The 26473-nt window shown below is 40.5% G+C and overlaps 14 non-coding genes across 14 annotated transcripts; all 14 read right to left on the bottom strand.

The window, feature by feature from the left end:
* Positions 1-55: 55 nt before the first annotated feature.
* trnak-uuu (transfer RNA lysine (anticodon UUU)) lies at positions 56-128 on the bottom strand. Its single transcript has one exon. It is a non-coding gene; the product is annotated as a tRNA-Lys (tRNA).
* A 1828-nt stretch (positions 129-1956) lies between these two features.
* Positions 1957-2029, bottom strand: trnak-uuu (transfer RNA lysine (anticodon UUU)). The gene has a single exon. It is a non-coding gene; the product is annotated as a tRNA-Lys (tRNA).
* A 1828-nt stretch (positions 2030-3857) lies between these two features.
* trnak-uuu (transfer RNA lysine (anticodon UUU)) lies at positions 3858-3930 on the bottom strand. Its single transcript has one exon. It is a non-coding gene; the product is annotated as a tRNA-Lys (tRNA).
* Positions 3931-5758: 1828 nt separating this feature from the next.
* On the bottom strand, positions 5759-5831 carry trnak-uuu (transfer RNA lysine (anticodon UUU)). Its single transcript has one exon. It is a non-coding gene; the product is annotated as a tRNA-Lys (tRNA).
* A 1830-nt stretch (positions 5832-7661) lies between these two features.
* trnak-uuu (transfer RNA lysine (anticodon UUU)) lies at positions 7662-7734 on the bottom strand. Its single transcript has one exon. It is a non-coding gene; the product is annotated as a tRNA-Lys (tRNA).
* Positions 7735-9564: 1830 nt separating this feature from the next.
* trnak-uuu (transfer RNA lysine (anticodon UUU)) lies at positions 9565-9637 on the bottom strand. The gene has a single exon. It is a non-coding gene; the product is annotated as a tRNA-Lys (tRNA).
* Positions 9638-11467: 1830 nt separating this feature from the next.
* On the bottom strand, positions 11468-11540 carry trnak-uuu (transfer RNA lysine (anticodon UUU)). The gene has a single exon. It is a non-coding gene; the product is annotated as a tRNA-Lys (tRNA).
* Positions 11541-13368: 1828 nt separating this feature from the next.
* trnak-uuu (transfer RNA lysine (anticodon UUU)) lies at positions 13369-13441 on the bottom strand. Its single transcript has one exon. It is a non-coding gene; the product is annotated as a tRNA-Lys (tRNA).
* Positions 13442-15269: 1828 nt separating this feature from the next.
* On the bottom strand, positions 15270-15342 carry trnak-uuu (transfer RNA lysine (anticodon UUU)). The gene has a single exon. It is a non-coding gene; the product is annotated as a tRNA-Lys (tRNA).
* Positions 15343-17170: 1828 nt separating this feature from the next.
* Positions 17171-17243, bottom strand: trnak-uuu (transfer RNA lysine (anticodon UUU)). The gene has a single exon. It is a non-coding gene; the product is annotated as a tRNA-Lys (tRNA).
* Positions 17244-19071: 1828 nt separating this feature from the next.
* Positions 19072-19144, bottom strand: trnak-uuu (transfer RNA lysine (anticodon UUU)). Its single transcript has one exon. It is a non-coding gene; the product is annotated as a tRNA-Lys (tRNA).
* A 1828-nt stretch (positions 19145-20972) lies between these two features.
* On the bottom strand, positions 20973-21045 carry trnak-uuu (transfer RNA lysine (anticodon UUU)). Its single transcript has one exon. It is a non-coding gene; the product is annotated as a tRNA-Lys (tRNA).
* Positions 21046-22873: 1828 nt separating this feature from the next.
* On the bottom strand, positions 22874-22946 carry trnak-uuu (transfer RNA lysine (anticodon UUU)). Its single transcript has one exon. It is a non-coding gene; the product is annotated as a tRNA-Lys (tRNA).
* A 1828-nt stretch (positions 22947-24774) lies between these two features.
* On the bottom strand, positions 24775-24847 carry trnak-uuu (transfer RNA lysine (anticodon UUU)). The gene has a single exon. It is a non-coding gene; the product is annotated as a tRNA-Lys (tRNA).
* Between the last annotated feature and the right edge of the window lie 1626 nt (positions 24848-26473).

Raw genomic sequence — 26473 nt, 5'->3', positions numbered from 1 at the left:
GAGGTATTTCCAGAAACTTCTCACGCACACTTGTGTGGCAAAGTAACAATATCATCGCCTGAACAGGGACTTGAACCCTGGACCCTCAGATTAAAAGTCTGATGCTCTACCGACTGAGCTACCCAGGCCACAGCCAATGTTTCCTACCTATGGAAGGATAGAATCTGGACACGACATATAAGTCTCAAGCTTTGATATGCTATTTGTGTGTCAATCTTCTCAAGACACATAAAGGCCCACATGGTATGGTTTGGTCATCCTCCCCAATCCAGTACATCTTAACTGACATGACATGTTAAGAGCTTTCCAATAGTAAAATAGGTGAATGGGGAATGCTATAATGTCTGTCAGCTAAGTTTTTGGCAGTGTAGTGTCATAGCATGCTGAGCATCATGTGAGATCCAGTCAGTTTGCATATAATGAATGCTCTTTCTCTCCTCTTAAAACTCCTTAGCTCTGATGGCAATATCAGATTACAAAGGCCCACTTCATATGGTCATCCACTGGTGGTCAGGACAAGTGGGAGATGCTAAAACATTTATAAAACATCACATTGGCTGCAGTCTGTTGTGTTACATTTGAAATCCAGCCATGGATATATTAAACATATATATATATGAATGTGTGTGTGAGTCTTCGCCTGAATACAGACTCTCTGCCTGAAAAAGAATTGCCTCGAAGATTTTTTTTTCGAAAACTAATTCCCCCATGCATTAGCTAACAGATAGCTGACATACACAAGTGTGAATGCTCAACTTTCAAAAGGTGTGAGCAAGTACATCCACTACTGACATGCTTATATTGCTTAAATGCAAATGAATCTGTGACTTGAACAAGTCTGTTCCTTCTCTCAGCCAATATAGAAACTGCCCACCACACTACAAGTACACAAGGTGTAATGAATCACAAAGGCCCACAGGTCCAAACACCAACATATTGGCAAGAAACATGGCCAGTTGTGAATGTTTCAATTTTTACGTTCATTGGACACAAAGAAGAAACAACGCATTGTACGAGTTGGAGATGTTCAGCTACCAAAAGATTTCTCTTTTGATGTCATATGGATGCATTCTGGACTTTGTGTACATAAAGGGAGAACGAACATAAATGGTTAGAATAGCATTCTAACATTCTAAGAGGCTCGATTTTTGCTCTCAAGCTGCGATGGTGGTTTTGTCATGCTGTCTAAGAGAAGAGGCTGTGGTCAGGGTGGAGTGAGTCTTTGATAACCAAGATTGGTGGTGTTTTGGCCCTCGAATAGGACATGGCATTACACAGTGTAAGGTATTTCTCAGTGAACTGCAGAGAATGAAGGCGAGGGCAAGGACTTAAACACACGCACATGTCCTAGACTGAATACAGACACTTTGCCTGAAAAACAATTGCCTGGAAGGGTGTTCCAAAATTTCTTCCCTCATGCATTAGATAACAGTTGGCACACATCCGCAAGTGTAAATGATCAACTTTCATTCACGCATCTCAAGGTCACAGTTGGTAGTGTCTACGAAAGGAATCAAAGGGAAAAGTTTGAGCAAGTACATCCTCCACTGACAAGCTCCTGTTCTATAAATGAAAAAGGATTCTTTGACTTGAACAAGTCTGCTCCTTCTCTCAGCCAATACTGAAATTGCTCAACGCAGTACGTTACACCATGTGTAATGAAATTGCTATGAGAACAATCTCAGGAATTAATTCAAAAAGGTTAGGCTCAGAAGTGTTGATTTTATAAAGTAAGAAAGCTTTTGATGTTTAATTATAGCCAAGAAGCGTAGCTAGCCTTACCTGGGATAATAGCCAAGTTGCAATGTCACAGCTGGGGGAATGGATAGAAATGTGAAAGGTAACTTTAATCAGCAATGTTTAAGGAAGTATGGTCCTGTTTCTGGACTTACTTTGATCTAGAGGTATTTCCAGAAACTTCTCACGCACACTTGTGTGGCAAAGTAACAATATCATCGCCTGAACAGGGACTTGAACCCTGGACCCTCAGATTAAAAGTCTGATGCTCTACCGACTGAGCTACCCAGGCCACAGCCAATGTTTCCTACCTATGGAAGGATAGAATCTGGACACGACATATAAGTCTCAAGCTTTGATATGATATTTGTGTGTCAATCTTCTCAAGACACATAAAGGCCCACATGGTATGGTTTGGTCATCCTCCCCAATCCAGTACATCTTAACTGACATGACATGTTAAGAGCTTTCCAATAGTAAAATAGGTGAATGGGGAATGCTATAATGTCTGTCAGCTAAGTTTTTGGCAGTGTAGTGTCATAGCATGCTGAGCATCATGTGAGATCCAGTCAGTTTGCATATAATGAATGCTCTTTCTCTCCTCTTAAAACTCCTTAGCTCTGATGGCAATATCAGATTACAAAGGCCCACTTCATATGGTCATCCACTGGTGGTCAGGACAAGTGGGAGATGCTAAAACATTTATAAAACATCACATTGGCTGCAGTCTGTTGTGTTACATTTGAAATCCAGCCATGGATATATTAAACATATATATATATGAATGTGTGTGTGAGTCTTCGCCTGAATACAGACTCTCTGCCTGAAAAAGAATTGCCTCGAAGATTTTTTTTTCGAAAACTAATTCCCCCATGCATTAGCTAACAGATAGCTGACATACACAAGTGTGAATGCTCAACTTTCAAAAGGTGTGAGCAAGTACATCCACTACTGACATGCTTATATTGCTTAAATGCAAATGAATCTGTGACTTGAACAAGTCTGTTCCTTCTCTCAGCCAATATAGAAACTGCCCACCACACTACAAGTACACAAGGTGTAATGAATCACAAAGGCCCACAGGTCCAAACACCAACATATTGGCAAGAAACATGGCCAGTTGTGAATGTTTCAATTTTTACGTTCATTGGACACAAACAAGAAACAACGCATTGTACGAGTTGGAGATGTTCAGCTACCAAAAGATTTCTCTTTTGATGTCATATGGATGCATTCTGGACTTTGTGTACATAAAGGGAGAACGAACATAAATGGTTAGAATAGCATTCTAACATTCTAAGAGGCTCGATTTTTGCTCTCAAGCTGCGATGGTGGTTTTGTCATGCTGTCTAAGAGAAGAGGCTGTGGTCAGGGTGGAGTGAGTCTTTGATAACCAAGATTGGTGGTGTTTTGGCCCTCGAATAGGACATGGCATTACACAGTGTAAGGTATTTCTCAGTGAACTGCAGAGAATGAAGGCGAGGGCAAGGACTTAAACACACGCACATGTCCTAGACTGAATACAGACACTTTGCCTGAAAAACAATTGCCTGGAAGGGTGTTCCAAAATTTCTTCCCTCATGCATTAGATAACAGTTGGCACACATCCGCAAGTGTAAATGATCAACTTTCATTCACGCATCTCAAGGTCACAGTTGGTAGTGTCTACGAAAGGAATCAAAGGGAAAAGTTTGAGCAAGTACATCCTCCACTGACAAGCTCCTGTTCTATAAATGAAAAAGGATTCTTTGACTTGAACAAGTCTGCTCCTTCTCTCAGCCAATACTGAAATTGCTCAACGCAGTACGTTACACCATGTGTAATGAAATTGCTATGAGAACAATCTCAGGAATTAATTCAAAAAGGTTAGGCTCAGAAGTGTTGATTTTATAAAGTAAGAAAGCTTTTGATGTTTAATTATAGCCAAGAAGCGTAGCTAGCCTTACCTGGGATAATAGCCAAGTTGCAATGTCACAGCTGGGGGAATGGATAGAAATGTGAAAGGTCACTTTAATCAGCAATGTTTAAGGAAGTATGGTCCTGTTTCTGGACTTACTTTGATCTAGAGGTATTTCCAGAAACTTCTCACGCACACTTGTGTGGCAAAGTAACAATATCATCGCCTGAACAGGGACTTGAACCCTGGACCCTCAGATTAAAAGTCTGATGCTCTACCGACTGAGCTACACAGGCCACAGCCAATGTTTCCTACCTATGGAAGGATAGAATCTGGACACGACATATACGTCTCAAGCTTTGATATGATATTTGTGTGTCAATCTTCTCAAGACACATAAAGGCCCACATGGTATGGTTTGGTCATCCTCCCCAATCCAGTACATCTTAACTGACATGACATGTTAAGAGCTTTCCAATAGTAAAATAGGTGAATGGGGAATGCTATAATGTCTGTCAGCTAAGTTTTTGGCAGTGTAGTGTCATAGCATGCTGAGCATCATGTGAGATCCAGTCAGTTTGCATATAATGAATACTCTTTCTCTCCTCTTAAAACTCCTTAGCTCTGATGGCAATATCAGATTACAAAGGCCCACTTCATATGGTCATCCACTGGTGGTCAGGACAAGTGGGAGATGCTAAAACATTTATAAAACATCACATTGGCTGCAGTCTGTTGTGTTACATTTGAAATCCAGCCATGGATATATTAAACATATATATATATGAATGTGTGTGTGAGTCTTCGCCTGAATACAGACTCTCTGCCTGAAAAAGAATTGCCTCGAAGATTTTTTTTTCGAAAACTAATTCCCCCATGCATTAGCTAACAGATAGCTGACATACACAAGTGTGAATGCTCAACTTTCAAAAGGTGTGAGCAAGTACATCCACTACTGACATGCTTATATTGCTTAAATGCAAATGAATCTGTGACTTGAACAAGTCTGTTCCTTCTCTCAGCCAATATAGAAACTGCCCACCACACTACAAGTACACAAGGTGTAATGAATCACAAAGGCCCACAGGTCCAAACACCAACATATTGGCAAGAAACATGGCCAGTTGTGAATGTTTCAATTTTTACGTTCATTGGACACAAAGAAGAAACAACGCATTGTACGAGTTGGAGATGTTCAGCTACCAAAAGATTTCTCTTTTGATGTCATATGGATGCATTCTGAACTTTGTGTACATAAAGGGAGAACGAACATAAATGGTTAGAAAAGCATTCTAACATTCTAAGAGGCTCGATTTTTGCTCTCAAGCTGCGATGGTGGTTTTGTCATGCTGTCTAAGAAAAGAGGCTGTGGTCAGGGTGGAGTGAGTCTTTGATAACCAAGATTGGTGGTGTTTTGGCCCTCGAATAGGACATGGCATTACACAGTGTAAGGTATTTCTCAGTGAACTGCAGAGAATGAAGGCGAGGGCAAGGACTTAAACACACGCACATGTCCTAGACTGAATACAGACACTTTGCCTGAAGAACAATTGCCTGGAAGGGTGTTCCAAAATTTCTTCCCTCATGCATTAGATAACAGTTGGCACACATCCGCAAGTGTAAATGATCAACTTTCATTCACGCATCTCAAGGTCACAGTTGGTAGTGTCTACGAAAGGAATCAAAGGGAAAAGTTTGAGCAAGTACATCCTCCACTGACAAGCTCCTGTTCTATAAATGAAAAAGGATTCTTTGACTTGAACAAGTCTGCTCCTTCTCTCAGCCAATACTGAAATTGCTCAACGCAGTACGTTACACCATGTGTAATGAAATTGCTATGAGAACAATCTCAGGAATTAATTCAAAAAGGTTAGGCTCAGAAGTGTTGATTTTATAAAGTAAGAAAGCTTTTGATGTTTAATTATAGCCAAGAAGCGTAGCTAGCCTTACCTGGGATAATAGCCAAGTTGCAACGTCACAGCTGGGGGAATGGATAGAAATGTGAAAGGTCACTTTAATCAGCAATGTTTAAGGAAGTATGGTCCTGTTTCTGGACTTACTTTGATCTAGAGGTATTTCCAGAAACTTCTCACGCACACTTGTGTGGCAAAGTAACAATATCATCGCCTGAACAGGGACTTGAACCCTGGACCCTCAGATTAAAAGTCTGATGCTCTACCGACTGAGCTACCCAGGCCACAGCCAATGTTTCCTACCTATGGAAGGATAGAATCTGGACACGACATTTAAGTCTGAAGCTTTGATATGCTATTTGTGTGTCAATCTTCTCAAGACACATAAAGGCCCACATGGTATGGTTTGGTCATCCTCCCCAATCCAGTACATCTTAACTGACATGACATGTTAAGAGCTTTCCAATAGTAAAATAGGTGAATGGGGAATGCTATAATGTCTGTCAGCTAAGTTTTTGGTAGTGTAGTGTCATAGCATGCTGAGCATCATGTGAGATCCAGTCAGTTTGCATATAATGAATGCTCTTTCTCTCCTCTTAAAACTCCTTAGCTCTGATGGCAATATCAAATTACAAAGGCCCACTTCATATGGTCATCCACTGGTGGTCAGGACAAGTGGGAGATGCTAAAACATTTATAAAACATCACATTGGCTGCAGTCTGTTGTGTTACATTTGAAATCCAGCCATGGATATATTAAACATATATATATATATGAATGTGTGTGTGAGTCTTCGCCTGAATACAGACTCTCTGCCTGAAAAAGAATTGCCTCGAAGATTTTTTTTTCGAAAACTAATTCCCCCATGCATTAGCTAACAGATAGCTGACATACACAAGTGTGAATGCTCAACTTTCAAAAGGTGTGAGCAAGTACATCCACTACTGACATGCTTATATTGCTTAAATGCAAATGGATCTGTGACTTGAACAAGTCTGTTCCTTCTCTCAGCCAATATAGAAACTGCCCACCACACTACAAGTACACAAGGTGTAATGAATCACAAAGGCCCACAGGTCCAAACACCAACATATTGGCAAGAAACATGGCCAGTTGTGAATGTTTCAATTTTTACGTTCATTGGACACAAAGAAGAAACAACGCATTGTACGAGTTGGAGATGTTCAGCTACCAAAAGATTTCTCTTTTGATGTCATATGGATGCATTCTGAACTTTGTGTACATAAAGGGAGAACGAACATAAATGGTTAGAATAGCATTCTTACATTCTAAGAGGCTCGATTTTTGCTCTCAAGCTGCGATGGTGGTTTTGTCATGCTGTCTAAGAGAAGAGGCTGTGGTCAGGGTGGAGTGAGTCTTTGATAACCAAGATTGGTGGTGTTTTGGCCCTCGAATAGGACATGGCATTACACAGTGTAAGGTATTTCTCAGTGAACTGCAGAGAATGAAGGCGAGGGCAAGGACTTAAACACACGCACATGTCCTAGACTGAATACAGACACTTTGCCTGAAAAACAATTGCCTGGAAGGGTGTTCCAAAATTTCTTCCCTCATGCATTAGATAACAGTTGGCACACATCCGCAAGTGTAAATGATCAACTTTCATTCACGCATCTCAAGGTCACAGTTGGTAGTGTCTACGAAAGGAATCAAAGGGAAAAGTTTGAGCAAGTACATCCTCCACTGACAAGCTCCTGTTCTATAAATGAAAAAGGATTCTTTGACTTGAACAAGTCTGCTCCTTCTCTCAGCCAATACTGAAATTGCTCAACGCAGTACGTTACACCATGTGTAATGAAATTGCTATGAGAACAATCTCAGGAATTAATTCAAAAAGGTTAGGCTCAGAAGTGTTGATTTTATAAAGTAAGAAAGCTTTTGATGTTTAATTATAGCCAAGAAGCGTAGCTAGCCTTACCTGGGATAATAGCCAAGTTGCAACGTCACAGCTGGGGGAATGGATAGAAATGTGAAAGGTCACTTTAATCAGCAATGTTTAAGGAAGTATGGTCCTGTTTCTGGACTTACTTTGATCTAGAGGTATTTCCAGAAACTTCTCACGCACACTTGTGTGGCAAAGTAACAATATCATCGCCTGAACAGGGACTTGAACCCTGGACCCTCAGATTAAAAGTTTGATGCTCTACCGACTGAGCTACCCAGGCCACAGCCAATGTTTCCTACCTATGGAAGGATAGAATCTGGACACGACATTTAAGTCTGAAGCTTTGATATGCTATTTGTGTGTCAATCTTCTCAAGACACATAAAGGCCCACATGGTATGGTTTGGTCATCCTCCCCAATCCAGTACATCTTAACTGACATGACATGTTAAGAGCTTTCCAATAGTAAAATAGGTGAATGGGGAATGCTATAATGTCTGTCAGCTAAGTTTTTGGTAGTGTAGTGTCATAGCATGCTGAGCATCATGTGAGATCCAGTCAGTTTGCATATAATGAATGCTCTTTCTCTCCTCTTAAAACTCCTTAGCTCTGATGGCAATATCAAATTACAAAGGCCCACTTCATATGGTCATCCACTGGTGGTCAGGACAAGTGGGAGATGCTAAAACATTTATAAAACATCACATTGGCTGCAGTCTGTTGTGTTACATTTGAAATCCAGCCATGGATATATTAAACATATATATATATATGAATGTGTGTGTGAGTCTTCGCCTGAATACAGACTCTCTGCCTGAAAAAGAATTGCCTCGAAGATTTTTTTTTCGAAAACTAATTCCCCCATGCATTAGCTAACAGATAGCTGACATACACAAGTGTGAATGCTCAACTTTCAAAAGGTGTGAGCAAGTACATCCACTACTGACATGCTTATATTGCTTAAATGCAAATGGATCTGTGACTTGAACAAGTCTGTTCCTTCTCTCAGCCAATATAGAAACTGCCCACCACACTACAAGTACACAAGGTGTAATGAATCACAAAGGCCCACAGGTCCAAACACCAACATATTGGCAAGAAACATGGCCAGTTGTGAATGTTTCAATTTTTACGTTCATTGGACACAAAGAAGAAACAACGCATTGTACGAGTTGGAGATGTTCAGCTACCAAAAGATTTCTCTTTTGATGTCATATGGATGCATTCTGGACTTTGTGTACATAAAGGGAGAACGAACATAAATGGTTAGAATAGCATTCTAACATTCTAAGAGGCTCGATTTTTGCTCTCAAGCTGCGATGGTGGTTTTGTCATGCTGTCTAAGAGAAGAGGCTGTGGTCAGGGTGGAGTGAGTCTTTGATAACCAAGATTGGTGGTGTTTTGGCCCTCGAATAGGACATGGCATTACACAGTGTAAGGTATTTCTCAGTGAACTGCAGAGAATGAAGGCGAGGGCAAGGACTTAAACACACGCACATGTCCTAGACTGAATACAGACACTTTGCCTGAAAAACAATTGCCTGGAAGGGTGTTCCAAAATTTCTTCCCTCATGCATTAGATAACAGTTGGCACACATCCGCAAGTGTAAATGATCAACTTTCATTCACGCATCTCAAGGTCACAGTTGGTAGTGTCTACGAAAGGAATCAAAGGGAAAAGTTTGAGCAAGTACATCCTCCACTGACAAGCTCCTGTTCTATAAATGAAAAAGGATTCTTTGACTTGAACAAGTCTGCTCCTTCTCTCAGCCAATACTGAAATTGCTCAACGCAGTACGTTACACCATGTGTAATGAAATTGCTATGAGAACAATCTCAGGAATTAATTCAAAAAGGTTAGGCTCAGAAGTGTTGATTTTATAAAGTAAGAAAGCTTTTGATGTTTAATTATAGCCAAGAAGCGTAGCTAGCCTTACCTGGGATAATAGCCAAGTTGCAACGTCACAGCTGGGGGAATGGATAGAAATGTGAAAGGTCACTTTAATCAGCAATGTTTAAGGAAGTATGGTCCTGTTTCTGGACTTACTTTGATCTAGAGGTATTTCCAGAAACTTCTCACGCACACTTGTGTGGCAAAGTAACAATATCATCGCCTGAACAGGGACTTGAACCCTGGACCCTCAGATTAAAAGTCTGATGCTCTACCGACTGAGCTACCCAGGCCACAGCCAATGTTTCCTACCTATGGAAGGATAGAATCTGGACACGACATTTAAGTCTGAAGCTTTGATATGCTATTTGTGTGTCAATCTTCTCAAGACACATAAAGGCCCACATGGTATGGTTTGGTCATCCTCCCCAATCCAGTACATCTTAACTGACATGACATGTTAAGAGCTTTCCAATAGTAAAATAGGTGAATGGGGAATGCTATAATGTCTGTCAGCTAAGTTTTTGGTAGTGTAGTGTCATAGCATGCTGAGCATCATGTGAGATCCAGTCAGTTTGCATATAATGAATGCTCTTTCTCTCCTCTTAAAACTCCTTAGCTCTGATGGCAATATCAAATTACAAAGGCCCACTTCATATGGTCATCCACTGGTGGTCAGGACAAGTGGGAGATGCTAAAACATTTATAAAACATCACATTGGCTGCAGTCTGTTGTGTTACATTTGAAATCCAGCCATGGATATATTAAACATGTATATATATATGAATGTGTGTGTGAGTCTTCGCCTGAATACAGACTCTCTGCCTGAAAAAGAATTGCCTCGAAGATTTTTTTTTCGAAAACTAATTCCCCCATGCATTAGCTAACAGATAGCTGACATACACAAGTGTGAATGCTCAACTTTCAAAAGGTGTGAGCAAGTACATCCACTACTGACATGCTTATATTGCTTAAATGCAAATGGATCTGTGACTTGAACAAGTCTGTTCCTTCTCTCAGCCAATATAGAAACTGCCCACCACACTACAAGTACACAAGGTGTAATGAATCACAAAGGCCCACAGGTCCAAACACCAACATATTGGCAAGAAACATGGCCAGTTGTGAATGTTTCAATTTTTACGTTCATTGGACACAAAGAAGAAACAACGCATTGTACGAGTTGGAGATGTTCAGCTACCAAAAGATTTCTCTTTTGATGTCATATGGATGCATTCTGAACTTTGTGTACATAAAGGGAGAACGAACATAAATGGTTAGAATAGCATTCTTACATTCTAAGAGGCTCGATTTTTGCTCTCAAGCTGCGATGGTGGTTTTGTCATGCTGTCTAAGAGAAGAGGCTGTGGTCAGGGTGGAGTGAGTCTTTGATAACCAAGATTGGTGGTGTTTTGGCCCTCGAATAGGACATGGCATTACACAGTGTAAGGTATTTCTCAGTGAACTGCAGAGAATGAAGGCGAGGGCAAGGACTTAAACACACGCACATGTCCTAGACTGAATACAGACACTTTGCCTGAAAAACAATTGCCTGGAAGGGTGTTCCAAAATTTCTTCCCTCATGCATTAGATAACAGTTGGCACACATCCGCAAGTGTAAATGATCAACTTTCATTCACGCATCTCAAGGTCACAGTTGGTAGTGTCTACGAAAGGAATCAAAGGGAAAAGTTTGAGCAAGTACATCCTCCACTGACAAGCTCCTGTTCTATAAATGAAAAAGGATTCTTTGACTTGAACAAGTCTGCTCCTTCTCTCAGCCAATACTGAAATTGCTCAACGCAGTACGTTACACCATGTGTAATGAAATTGCTATGAGAACAATCTCAGGAATTAATTCAAAAAGGTTAGGCTCAGAAGTGTTGATTTTATAAAGTAAGTAAGCTTTTGATGTTTAATTATAGCCAAGAAGCGTAGCTAGCCTTACCTGGGATAATAGCCAAGTTGCAATGTCACAGCTGGGGGAACGGATAGAAATGTGAAAGGTCACTTTAATCAGCAATGTTTAAGGAAGTATGGTCCTGTTTCTGGACTTACTTTGATCTAGAGGTATTTCCAGAAACTTCTCACGCACACTTGTGTGGCAAAGTAACAATATCATCACCTGAACAGGGACTTGAACCCTGGACCCTCAGATTAAAAGTCTGATGCTCTACCGACTGAGCTACCCAGGCCACAGCCAATGTTTCCTACCTATGGAAGGATAGAATCTGGACACGACATATAAGTCTCAAGCTTTGATATGATATTTGTGTGTCAATCTTCTCAAGACACATAAAGGCCCACATGGTATGGTTTGGTCATCCTCCCCAATCCAGTACATCTTAACTGACATGACATGTTAAGAGCTTTCCAATAGTAAAATAGGTGAATGGGGAATGCTATAATGTCTGTCAGCTAAGTTTTTGGCAGTGTAGTGTCATAGCATGCTGAGCATCATGTGAGATCCAGTCAGTTTGCATATAATGAATGCTCTTTCTCTCCTCTTAAAACTCCTTAGCTCTGATGGCAATATCAAATTACAAAGGCCCACTTCATATGGTCATCCACTGGTGGTCAGGACAAGTGGGAGATGCTAAAACATTTATAAAACATCACATTGGCTGCAGTCTGTTGTGTTACATTTGAAATCCAGCCATGGATATATTAAACATATATATATATGAATGTGTGTGTGAGTCTTCGCCTGAATACAGACTCTCTGCCTGAAAAAGAATTGCCTCGAAGATTTTTTTTTCGAAAACTAATTCCCCCATGCATTAGCTAACAGATAGCTGACATACACAAGTGTGAATGCTCAACTTTCAAAAGGTGTGAGCAAGTACATCCACTACTGACATGCTTATATTGCTTAAATGCAAATGGATCTGTGACTTGAACAAGTCTGTTCCTTCTCTCAGCCAATATAGAAACTGCCCACCACACTACAAGTACACAAGGTGTAATGAATCACAAAGGCCCACAGGTCCAAACACCAACATATTGGCAAGAAACATGGCCAGTTGTGAATGTTTCAATTTTTACGTTCATTGGACACAAAGAAGAAACAACGCATTGTACGAGTTGGAGATGTTCAGCTACCAAAAGATTTCTCTTTTGATGTCATATGGATGCATTCTGGACTTTGTGTACATAAAGGGAGAACGAACATAAATGGTTAGAATAGCATTCTAACATTCTAAGAGGCTCGATTTTTGCTCTCAAGCTGCGATGGTGGTTTTGTCATGCTGTCTAAGAGAAGAGGCTGTGGTCAGGGTGGAGTGAGTCTTTGATAACCAAGATTGGTGGTGTTTTGGCCCTCGAATAGGACATGGCATTACACAGTGTAAGGTATTTCTCAGTGAACTGCAGAGAATGAAGGCGAGGGCAAGGACTTAAACACACGCACATGTCCTAGACTGAATACAGACACTTTGCCTGAAAAACAATTGCCTGGAAGGGTGTTCCAAAATTTCTTCCCTCATGCATTAGATAACAGTTGGCACACATCCGCAAGTGTAAATGATCAACTTTCATTCACGCATCTCAAGGTCACAGTTGGTAGTGTCTACGAAAGGAATCAAAGGGAAAAGTTTGAGCAAGTACATCCTCCACTGACAAGCTCCTGTTCTATAAATGAAAAAGGATTCTTTGACTTGAACAAGTCTGCTCCTTCTCTCAGCCAATACTGAAATTGCTCAACGCAGTACGTTACACCATGTGTAATGAAATTGCTATGAGAACAATCTCAGGAATTAATTCAAAAAGGTTAGGCTCAGAAGTGTTGATTTTATAAAGTAAGAAAGCTTTTGATGTTTAATTATAGCCAAGAAGCGTAGCTAGCCTTACCTGGGATAATAGCCAAGTTGCAATGTCACAGCTGGGGGAATGGATAGAAATGTGAAAGGTAACTTTAATCAGCAATGTTTAAGGAAGTATGGTCCTGTTTCTGGACTTACTTTGATCTAGAGGTATTTCCAGAAACTTCTCACGCACACTTGTGTGGCAAAGTAACAATATCATCGCCTGAACAGGGACTTGAACCCTGGACCCTCAGATTAAAAGTCTGATGCTCTACTGACTGAGCTACCCAGGCCACAGCCAATGTTTCCTACCTATGGAAGGATAGAATCTGGACACGACATATAAGTCTCAAGCTTTGATATGCTATTTGTGTGTCAATCTTCTCAAGACACATAAAGGCCCACATGGTATGGTTTGGTCATCCTCCCCAATCCAGTACATCTTAACTGACATGACATGTTAAGAGCTTTCCAATAGTAAAATAGGTGAATGGGGAATGCTATAATGTCTGTCAGCTAAGTTTTTGGCAGTGTAGTGTCATAGCATGCTGAGCATCATGTGAGATCCAGTCAGTTTGCATATAATGAATGCTCTTTCTCTCCTCTTAAAACTCCTTAGCTCTGATGGCAATATCAGATTACAAAGGCCCACTTCATATGGTCATCCACTGGTGGTCAGGACAAGTGGGAGATGCTAAAACATTTATAAAACATCACATTGGCTGCAGTCTGTTGTGTTACATTTGAAATCCAGCCATGGATATATTAAACATATATATATATGAATGTGTGTGTGAGTCTTCGCCTGAATACAGACTCTCTGCCTGAAAAAGAATTGCCTCGAAGATTTTTTTTTCGAAAACTAATTCCCCCATGCATTAGCTAACAGATAGCTGACATACACAAGTGTGAATGCTCAACTTTCAAAAGGTGTGAGCAAGTACATCCACTACTGACATGCTTATATTGCTTAAATGCAAATGAATCTGTGACTTGAACAAGTCTGTTCCTTCTCTCAGCCAATATAGAAACTGCCCACCACACTACAAGTACACAAGGTGTAATGAATCACAAAGGCCCACAGGTCCAAACACCAACATATTGGCAAGAAACATGGCCAGTTGTGAATGTTTCAATTTTTACGTTCATTGGACACAAAGAAGAAACAACGCATTGTACGAGTTGGAGATGTTCAGCTACCAAAAGATTTCTCTTTTGATGTCATATGGATGCATTCTGGACTTTGTGTACATAAAGGGAGAACGAACATAAATGGTTAGAATAGCATTCTAACATTCTAAGAGGCTCGATTTTTGCTCTCAAGCTGCGATGGTGGTTTTGTCATGCTGTCTAAGAGAAGAGGCTGTGGTCAGGGTGGAGTGAGTCTTTGATAACCAAGATTGGTGGTGTTTTGGCCCTCGAATAGGACATGGCATTACACAGTGTAAGGTATTTCTCAGTGAACTGCAGAGAATGAAGGCGAGGGCAAGGACTTAAACACACGCACATGTCCTAGACTGAATACAGACACTTTGCCTGAAGAACAATTGCCTGGAAGGGTGTTCCAAAATTTCTTCCCTCATGCATTAGATAACAGTTGGCACACATCCGCAAGTGTAAATGATCAACTTTCATTCACGCATCTCAAGGTCACAGTTGGTAGTGTCTACGAAAGGAATCAAAGGGAAAAGTTTGAGCAAGTACATCCTCCACTGACAAGCTCCTGTTCTATAAATGAAAAAGGATTCTTTGACTTGAACAAGTCTGCTCCTTCTCTCAGCCAATACTGAAATTGCTCAACGCAGTACGTTACACCATGTGTAATGAAATTGCTATGAGAACAATCTCAGGAATTAATTCAAAAAGGTTAGGCTCAGAAGTGTTGATTTTATAAAGTAAGAAAGCTTTTGATGTTTAATTATAGCCAAGAAGCGTAGCTAGCCTTACCTGGGATAATAGCCAAGTTGCAATGTCACAGCTGGGGGAATGGATAGAAATGTGAAAGGTAACTTTAATCAGCAATGTTTAAGGAAGTATGGTCCTGTTTCTGGACTTACTTTGATCTAGAGGTATTTCCAGAAACTTCTCACGCACACTTGTGTGGCAAAGTAACAATATCATCGCCTGAACAGGGACTTGAACCCTGGACCCTCAGATTAAAAGTCTGATGCTCTACCGACTGAGCTACCCAGGCCACAGCCAATGTTTCCTACCTATGGAAGGATAGAATCTGGACACGACATATAAGTCTCAAGCTTTGATATGCTATTTGTGTGTCAATCTTCTCAAGACACATAAAGGCCCACATGGTATGGTTTGGTCATCCTCCCCAATCCAGTACATCTTAACTGACATGACATGTTAAGAGCTTTCCAATAGTAAAATAGGTGAATGGGGAATGCTATAATGTCTGTCAGCTAAGTTTTTGGCAGTGTAGTGTCATAGCATGCTGAGCATCATGTGAGATCCAGTCAGTTTGCATATAATGAATGCTCTTTCTCTCCTCTTAAAACTCCTTAGCTCTGATGGCAATATCAGATTACAAAGGCCCACTTCATATGGTCATCCACTGGTGGTCAGGACAAGTGGGAGATGCTAAAACATTTATAAAACATCACATTGGCTGCAGTCTGTTGTGTTACATTTGAAATCCAGCCATGGATATATTAAACATATATATATATGAATGTGTGTGTGAGTCTTCACCTGAATACAGACTCTCTGCCTGAAAAAGAATTGCCTCGAAGATTTTTTTTTCGAAAACTAATTCCCCCATGCATTAGCTAACAGATAGCTGACATACACAAGTGTGAATGCTCAACTTTCAAAAGGTGTGAGCAAGTACATCCACTACTGACATGCTTATATTGCTTAAATGCAAATGGATCTGTGACTTGAACAAGTCTGTTCCTTCTCTCAGCCAATATAGAAACTGCCCACCACACTACAAGTACACAAGGTGTAATGAATCACAAAGGCCCACAGGTCCAAACACCAACATATTGGCAAGAAACATGGCCAGTTGTGAATGTTTCAATTTTTACGTTCATTGGACACAAAGAAGAAACAACGCATTGTACGAGTTGGAGATGTTCAGCTACCAAAAGATTTCTCTTTTGATGTCATATGGATGCATTCTGGACTTTGTGTACATAAAGGGAGAACGAACATAAATGGTTAGAATAGCATTCTAACATTCTAAGAGGCTCGATTTTTGCTCTCAAGCTGCGATGGTGGTTTTGTCATGCTGTCTAAGAGAAGAGGCTGTGGTCAGGGTGGAGTGAGTCTTTGATAACCAAGATTGGTGGTGTTTTGGCCCTCGAATAGGACATGGCATTACACAGTGTAAGGTATTTCTCAGTGAACTGCAGAGAATGAAGGCGAGGGCAAGGACTTAAACACACGCACATGTCCTAGACTGAATACAGACACTTTGCCTGAAAAACAATTGCCTGGAAGGGTGTTCCAAAATTTCTTCCCTCATGCATTAGATAACAGTTGGCACACATCCGCAAGTGTAAATGATCAACTTTCATTCACGCATCTCAAGGTCACAGTTGGTAGTGTCTACGAAAGGAATCAAAGGGAAAAGTTTGAGCAAGTACATCCTCCACTGACAAGCTCCTGTTCTATAAATGAAAAAGGATTCTTTGACTTGAACAAGTCTGCTCCTTCTCTCAGCCAATACTGAAATTGCTCAACGCAGTACGTTACACCATGTGTAATGAAATTGCTATGAGAACAATCTCAGGAATTAATTCAAAAAGGTTAGGCTCAGAAGTGTTGATTTTATAAAGTAAGAAAGCTTTTGATGTTTAATTATAGCCAAGAAGCGTAGCTAGCCTTACCTGGGATAATAGCCAAGTTGCAATGTCACAGCTGGGGGAATGGATAGAAATGTGAAAGGTAACTTTAATCAGCAATGTTTAAGGAAGTATGGTCCTGTTTCTGGACTTACTTTGATCTAGAGGTATTTCCAGAAACTTCTCACGCACACTTGTGTGGCAAAGTAACAATATCATCGCCTGAACAGGGACTTGAACCCTGGACCCTCAGATTAAAAGTCTGATGCTCTACCGACTGAGCTACCCAGGCCACAGCCAATGTTTCCTACCTATGGAAGGATAGAATCTGGACACGACATATAAGTCTCAAGCTTTGATATGCTATTTGTGTGTCAATCTTCTCAAGACACATAAAGGCCCACATGGTATGGTTTGGTCATCCTCCCCAATCCAGTACATCTTAACTGACATGACATGTTAAGAGCTTTCCAATAGTAAAATAGGTGAATGGGGAATGCTATAATGTCTGTCAGCTAAGTTTTTGGCAGTGTAGTGTCATAGCATGCTGAGCATCATGTGAGATCCAGTCAGTTTGCATATAATGAATGCTCTTTCTCTCCTCTTAAAACTCCTTAGCTCTGATGGCAATATCAGATTACAAAGGCCCACTTCATATGGTCATCCACTGGTGGTCAGGACAAGTGGGAGATGCTAAAACATTTATAAAACATCACATTGGCTGCAGTCTGTTGTGTTACATTTGAAATCCAGCCATGGATATATTAAACATATATATATATGAATGTGTGTGTGAGTCTTCGCCTGAATACAGACTCTCTGCCTGAAAAAGAATTGCCTCGAAGATTTTTTTTTCGAAAACTAATTCCCCCATGCATTAGCTAACAGATAGCTGACATACACAAGTGTGAATGCTCAACTTTCAAAAGGTGTGAGCAAGTACATCCACTACTGACATGCTTATATTGCTTAAATGCAAATGAATCTGTGACTTGAACAAGTCTGTTCCTTCTCTCAGCCAATATAGAAACTGCCCACCACACTACAAGTACACAAGCTGTAATGAATCACAAAGGCCCACAGGTCCAAACACCAACATATTGGCAAGAAACATGGCCAGTTGTGAATGTTTCAATTTTTACGTTCATTGGACACAAAGAAGAAACAACGCATTGTACGAGTTGGAGATGTTCAGCTACCAAAAGATTTCTCTTTTGATGTCATATGGATGCATTCTGGACTTTGTGTACATAAAGGGAGAACGAACATAAATGGTTAGAATAGCATTCTAACATTCTAAGAGGCTCGATTTTTGCTCTCAAGCTGCGATGGTGGTTTTGTCATGCTGTCTAAGAGAAGAGGCTGTGGTCAGGGTGGAGTGAGTCTTTGATAACCAAGATTGGTGGTGTTTTGGCCCTCGAATAGGACATGGCATTACACAGTGTAAGGTATTTCTCAGTGAACTGCAGAGAATGAAGGCGAGGGCAAGGACTTAAACACACGCACATGTCCTAGACTGAATACAGACACTTTGCCTGAAAAACAATTGCCTGGAAGGGTGTTCCAAAATTTCTTCCCTCATGCATTAGATAACAGTTGGCACACATCCGCAAGTGTAAATGATCAACTTTCATTCACGCATCTCAAGGTCACAGTTGGTAGTGTCTACGAAAGGAATCAAAGGGAAAAGTTTGAGCAAGTACATCCTCCACTGACAAGCTCCTGTTCTATAAATGAAAAAGGATTCTTTGACTTGAACAAGTCTGCTCCTTCTCTCAGCCAATACTGAAATTGCTCAACGCAGTACGTTACACCATGTGTAATGAAATTGCTATGAGAACAATCTCAGGAATTAATTCAAAAAGGTTAGGCTCAGAAGTGTTGATTTTATAAAGTAAGAAAGCTTTTGATGTTTAATTATAGCCAAGAAGCGTAGCTAGCCTTACCTGGGATAATAGCCAAGTTGCAATGTCACAGCTGGGGGAATGGATAGAAATGTGAAAGGTAACTTTAATCAGCAATGTTTAAGGAAGTATGGTCCTGTTTCTGGACTTACTTTGATCTAGAGGTATTTCCAGAAACTTCTCACGCACACTTGTGTGGCAAAGTAACAATATCATCGCCTGAACAGGGACTTGAACCCTGGACCCTCAGATTAAAAGTCTGATGCTCTACCGACTGAGCTACCCAGGCCACAGCCAATGTTTCCTACCTATGGAAGGATAGAATCTGGACACGACATATAAGTCTCAAGCTTTGATATGCTATTTGTGTGTCAATCTTCTCAAGACACATAAAGGCCCACATGGTATGGTTTGGTCATCCTCCCCAATCCAGTACATCTTAACTGACATGACATGTTAAGAGCTTTCCAATAGTAAAATAGGTGAATGGGGAATGCTATAATGTCTGTCAGCTAAGTTTTTGGCAGTGTAGTGTCATAGCATGCTGAGCATCATGTGAGATCCAGTCAGTTTGCATATAATGAATGCTCTTTCTCTCCTCTTAAAACTCCTTAGCTCTGATGGCAATATCAGATTACAAAGGCCCACTTCATATGGTCATCCACTGGTGGTCAGGACAAGTGGGAGATGCTAAAACATTTATAAAACATCACATTGGCTGCAGTCTGTTGTGTTACATTTGAAATCCAGCCATGGATATATTAAACATATATATATATGAATGTGTGTGTGAGTCTTCGCCTGAATACAGACTCTCTGCCTGAAAAAGAATTGCCTCGAAGATTTTTTTTTCGAAAACTAATTCCCCCATGCATTAGCTAACAGATAGCTGACATACACAAGTGTGAATGCTCAACTTTCAAAAGGTGTGAGCAAGTACATCCACTACTGACATGCTTATATTGCTTAAATGCAAATGAATCTGTGACTTGAACAAGTCTGTTCCTTCTCTCAGCCAATATAGAAACTGCCCACCACACTACAAGTACACAAGGTGTAATGAATCACAAAGGCCCACAGGTCCAAACACCAACATATTGGCAAGAAACATGGCCAGTTGTGAATGTTTCAATTTTTACGTTCATTGGACACAAAGAAGAAACAACGCATTGTACGAGTTGGAGATGTTCAGCTACCAAAAGATTTCTCTTTTGATGTCATATGGATGCATTCTGGACTTTGTGTACATAAAGGGAGAACGAACATAAATGGTTAGAATAGCATTCTAACATTCTAAGAGGCTCGATTTTTGCTCTCAAGCTGCGATGGTGGTTTTGTCATGCTGTCTAAGAGAAGAGGCTGTGGTCAGGGTGGAGTGAGTCTTTGATAACCAAGATTGGTGGTGTTTTGGCCCTCGAATAGGACATGGCATTACACAGTGTAAGGTATTTCTCAGTGAACTGCAGAGAATGAAGGCGAGGGCAAGGACTTAAACACACGCACATGTCCTAGACTGAATACAGACACTTTGCCTGAAAAACAATTGCCTGGAAGGGTGTTCCAAAATTTCTTCCCTCATGCATTAGATAACAGTTGGCACACATCCGCAAGTGTAAATGATCAACTTTCATTCACGCATCTCAAGGTCACAGTTGGTAGTGTCTACGAAAGGAATCAAAGGGAAAAGTTTGAGCAAGTACATCCTCCACTGACAAGCTCCTGTTCTATAAATGAAAAAGGATTCTTTGACTTGAACAAGTCTGCTCCTTCTCTCAGCCAATACTGAAATTGCTCAACGCAGTACGTTACACCATGTGTAATGAAATTGCTATGAGAACAATCTCAGGAATTAATTCAAAAAGGTTAGGCTCAGAAGTGTTGATTTTATAAAGTAAGTAAGCTTTTGATGTTTAATTATAGCCAAGAAGCGTAGCTAGCCTTACCTGGGATAATAGCCAAGTTGCAATGTCACAGCTGGGGGAATGGATAGAAATGTGAAAGGTCACTTTAATCAGCAATGTTTAAGGAAGTATGGTCCTGTTTCTGGACTTACTTTGATCTAGAGGTATTTCCAGAAACTTCTCACGCACACTTGTGTGGCAAAGTAACAATATCATCGCCTGAACAGGGACTTGAACCCTGGACCCTCAGATTAAAAGTCTGATGCTCTACCGACTGAGCTACCCAGGCCACAGCCAATGTTTCCTACCTATGGAAGGATAGAATCTGGACACGACATATAAGTCTCAAGCTTTGATATGATATTTGTGTGTCAATCTTCTCAAGACACATAAAGGCCCACATGGTATGGTTTGGTCATCCTCCCCAATCCAGTACATCTTAACTGACATGACATGTTAAGAGCTTTCCAATAGTAAAATAGGTGAATGGGGAATGCTATAATGTCTGTCAGCTAAGTTTTTGGCAGTGTAGTGTCATAGCATGCTGAGCATCATGTGAGATCCAGTCAGTTTGCATATAATGAATGCTCTTTCTCTCCTCTTAAAACTCCTTAGCTCTGATGGCAATATCAGATTACAAAGGCCCACTTCATATGGTCATCCACTGGTGGTCAGGACAAGTGGGAGATGCTAAAACATTTATAAAACATCACATTGGCTGCAGTCTGTTGTGTTACATTTGAAATCCAGCCATGGATATATTAAACATATATATATATGAATGTGTGTGTGAGTCTTCGCCTGAATACAGACTCTCTGCCTGAAAAAGAATTGCCTCGAAGATTTTTTTTTCGAAAACTAATTCCCCCATGCATTAGCTAACAGATAGCTGACATACACAAGTGTGAATGCTCAACTTTCAAAAGGTGTGAGCAAGTACATCCACTACTGACATGCTTATATTGCTTAAATGCAAATGAATCTGTGACTTGAACAAGTCTGTTCCTTCTCTCAGCCAATATAGAAACTGCCCACCACACTACAAGTACACAAGGTGTAATGAATCACAAAGGCCCACAGGTCCAAACACCAACATATTGGCAAGAAACATGGCCAGTTGTGAATGTTTCAATTTTTACGTTCATTGGACACAAAGAAGAAACAACGCATTGTACGAGTTGGAGATGTTCAGCTACCAAAAGATTTCTCTTTTGATGTCATATGGATGCATTCTGAACTTTGTGTACATAAAGGGAGAACGAACATAAATGGTTAGAATAGCATTCTAACATTCTAAGAGGCTCGATTTTTGCTCTCAAGCTGCGATGGTGGTTTTGTCATGCTGTCTAAGAGAAGAGGCTGTGGTCAGGGTGGAGTGAGTCTTTGATAACCAAGATTGGTGGTGTTTTGGCCCTCGAATAGGACATGGCATTACACAGTGTAAGGTATTTCTCAGTGAACTGCAGAGAATGAAGGCGAGGGCAAGGACTTAAACACACGCACATGTCCTAGACTGAATACAGACACTTTGCCTGAAAAACAATTGCCTGGAAGGGTGTTCCAAAATTTCTTCCCTCATGCATTAGATAACAGTTGGCACACATCCGCAAGTGTAAATGATCAACTTTCATTCACGCATCTCAAGGTCACAGTTGGTAGTGTCTACGAAAGGAATCAAAGGGAAAAGTTTGAGCAAGTACATCCTCCACTGACAAGCTCCTGTTCTATAAATGAAAAAGGATTCTTTGACTTGAACAAGTCTGCTCCTTCTCTCAGCCAATACTGAAATTGCTCAACGCAGTACGTTACATCATGTGTAATGAAATTGCTATGAGAACAATCTCAGGAATTAATTCAAAAAGGTTAGGCTCAGAAGTGTTGATTTTATAAAGTAAGAAAGCTTTTGATGTTTAATTATAGCCAAGAAGCGTAGCTAGCCTTACCTGGGATAATAGCCAAGTTGCAACGTCACAGCTGGGGGAATGGATAGAAATGTGAAAGGTCACTTTAATCAGCAATGTTTAAGGAAGTATGGTCCTGTTTCTGGACTTACTTTGATCTAGAGGTATTTCCAGAAACTTCTCACGCACACTTGTGTGGCAAAGTAACAATATCATCGCCTGAACAGGGACTTGAACCCTGGACCCTCAGATTAAAAGTCTGATGCTCTACCAACTGAGCTACCCAGGCCACAGCCAATGGTTCCTACCTATGGAAGGATAGAATCTGGACACGACATTTAAGTCTGAAGCTTTGATATGCTATTTGTGTGTCAATCTTCTCAAGACACATAAAGGCCCACATGGTATGGTTTGGTCATCCTCCCCAATCCAGCACATCTTAACTGACATGACATGTTAAGAGCTTTCCAATAGTAAAATAGGTGAATGGGGAATGCTATAATGTCTGTCAGCTAAGTTTTTGGCAGTGTAGTGTCATAGCATGCTGAGCATCATGTGAGATCCAGTCAGTTTGCATATAATGAATGCTCTTTCTCTCCTCTTAAAACTCCTTAGCTCTGATGGCAATATCAAATTACAAAGGCCCACTTCATATGGTCATCCACTAGTGGTCAGGACAAGTGGGAGATGCTAAAACATTTATAAAACATCACATTGGCTGCAGTCTGTTGTGTTACATTTGAAATCCAGCCATGGATATATTAAACATATATATATATGAATGTGTGTGTGAGTCTTCGCCTGAATACAGACTCTCTGCCTGAAAAAGAATTGCCTCGAAGATTTTTTTTTCAAAAGCTAATTCCCCCATGCATTAGCTAACAGATAGCTGACATACACAAGTGTGAATGCTCAACTTTCAAAAGGTGTGAGCAAGTACATCCACTACTGACATGCTTATATTGCTTAAATGCAAATGGATCTGTGACTTGAACAAGTCTGTTCCTTCTCTCAGCCAATATAGAAACTGCCCACCACACTACAAGTACACAAGGTGTAATGAATCACAAAGGCCCACAGGTCCAAACACCAACATATTGGCAAGAAACATGGCCAGTTGTGAATGTTTCAATTTTTACGTTCATTGGACACAAAGAAGAAACAACGCATTGTACGAGTTGGAGATGTTCAGCTACCAAAAGATTTCTCTTTTGATGTTATATGGATGCATTCTGGACTTTGTGTACATAAAGGGAGAACGAACATAAATGGTTAGAATAGCATTCTAACATTCTAAGAGGCTCGATTTTTGCTTTCAAGCTGCGATGGTGGTTTTGTCATGCTGTCTAAGAGAAGAGGCTGTGGTCAGGGTGTAGTGAGTCTTTGATAACCAAGATTGGTGGTGTTTTGGCCCTCGAATAGGACATGGCATTACACAGTGTAAGGTATTTCTCAGTGAACTGCAGAGAATGAAGGCGAGGGCAAGGACTTAAACACACGCACATGTCCTAGACTGAATACAGACACTTTGCCTGAAAAACAATTGCCTGGAAGGGTGTTCCAAAATTTCTTCCCTCATGCATTAGATAACAGTTGGCACACATCCGCAAGTGTATATGATCAACTTTCATTCACGCATCTCAAGGTCACAGTTGGTAGTGTCTATGAAAGGAATCAAAGGGAAAAGTTTGAGCAAGTACATCCTCCACTGACAAGCTCCTGTTCTATAAATGAAAAAGGATTCTTTGACTTGAACAAGTCTGCTCCTTCTCTCAGCCAATACTGAAATTGCTCAACGCAGTACGTTACACCATGTGTAATGAAATTGCTATGAGAACAATCTCAGGAATTAATTCAAAAAGGTTAGGCTCAGAAGTGTTGATTTTATAAAGTAAGAAAGCTTTTGATGTTTAATTATAGCCAAGAAGCATAGCTAGCCTTACCTGGGATAATAGCCAAGTTGCAACGTCACAGCTGGGGGAATGGATAGAAATGTGAAAGGTCACTTTAATCAGCAATGTTTAAGGAAGTATGGTCCTGTTTCTGGACTTACTTTGATCTAGAGGTATTTCCAGAAACTTCTCACGCACACTTGTGTGGCAAAGTAACAATATCATCGCCTGAACAGGGACTTGAACCCTGGACCCTCAGATTAAAAGTCTGATGCTCTACCGACTGAGCTACCCAGGCCACAGCCAATGTTTCCTACCTATGGAAGGATAGAATCTGGACACGACATATAAGTCTCAAGCTTTGATATGCTATTTGTGTGTCAATCTTCTCAAGACACATAAAGGCCCACATGGTATGGTTTGGTCATCCTCCCCAATCCAGTACATCTTAACTGACATGACATGTTAAGAGCTTTCCAATAGTAAAATAGGTGAATGGGGAATGCTATAATGTCTGTCAGCTAAGTTTTTGGCAGTGTAGTGTCATAGCATGCTGAGCATCATGTGAGATCCAGTCAGTTTGCATATAATGAATGCTCTTTCTCTCCTCTTAAAACTCCTTAGCTCTGATGGCAATATCAGATTACAAAGGCCCACTTCATATGGTCATCCACTGGTGGTCAGGACAAGTGGGAGATGCTAAAACATTTATAAAACATCACATTGGCTGCAGTCTGTTGTGTTACATTTGAAATCCAGCCATGGATATATTAAACATATATATATATGAATGTGTGTGTGAGTCTTCGCCTGAATACAGACTCTCTGCCTGAAAAAGAATTGCCTCGAAGATTTTTTTTTCGAAAACTAATTCCCCCATGCATTAGCTAACAGATAGCTGACATACACAAGTGTGAATGCTCAACTTTCAAAAGGTGTGAGCAAGTACATCCACTACTGACATGCTTATATTGCTTAAATGCAAATGAATCTGTGACTTGAACAAGTCTGTTCCTTCTCTCAGCCAATATAGAAACTGCCCACCACACTACAAGTACACAAGCTGTAATGAATCACAAAGGCCCACAGGTCCAAACACCAACATATTGGCAAGAAACATGGCCAGTTGTGAATGTTTCAATTTTTACGTTCATTGGACACAAAGAAGAAACAACGCATTGTACGAGTTGGAGATGTTCAGCTACCAAAAGATTTCTCTTTTGATGTCATATGGATGCATTCTGGACTTTGTGTACATAAAGGGAGAACGAACATAAATGGTTAGAATAGCATTCTAACATTCTAAGAGGCTCGATTTTTGCTCTCAAGCTGCGATGGTGGTTTTGTCATGCTGTCTAAGAGAAGAGGCTGTGGTCAGGGTGGAGTGAGTCTTTGATAACCAAGATTGGTGGTGTTTTGGCCCTCGAATAGGACATGGCATTACACAGTGTAAGGTATTTCTCAGTGAACTGCAGAGAATGAAGGCGAGGGCAAGGACTTAAACACACGCACATGTCCTAGACTGAATACAGACACTTTGCCTGAAAAACAATTGCCTGGAAGGGTGTTCCAAAATTTCTTCCCTCATGCATTAGATAACAGTTGGCACACATCCGCAAGTGTAAATGATCAACTTTCATTCACGCATCTCAAGGTCACAGTTGGTAGTGTCTACGAAAGGAATCAAAGGGAAAAGTTTGAGCAAGTACATCCTCCACTGACAAGCTCCTGTTCTATAAATGAAAAAGGATTCTTTGACTTGAACAAGTCTGCTCCTTCTCTCAGCCAATACTGAAATTGCTCAACGCAGTACGTTACACCATGTGTAATGAAATTGCTATGAGAACAATCTCAGGAATTAATTCAAAAAGGTTAGGCTCAGAAGTGTTGATTTTATAAAGTAAGAAAGCTTTTGATGTTTAAT

The sequence above is a fragment of the Electrophorus electricus genome, chromosome 5, assembly GCF_041902795.1.
Source record: "Electrophorus electricus isolate QZ-2024a chromosome 5, ASM4190279v1, whole genome shotgun sequence".
NCBI lineage: Eukaryota > Metazoa > Chordata > Actinopteri > Gymnotiformes > Gymnotidae > Electrophorus > Electrophorus electricus.
Note: the sequence above shows the minus strand (reverse complement) of the source record. Positions and strands in the feature narration are given on the sequence as shown.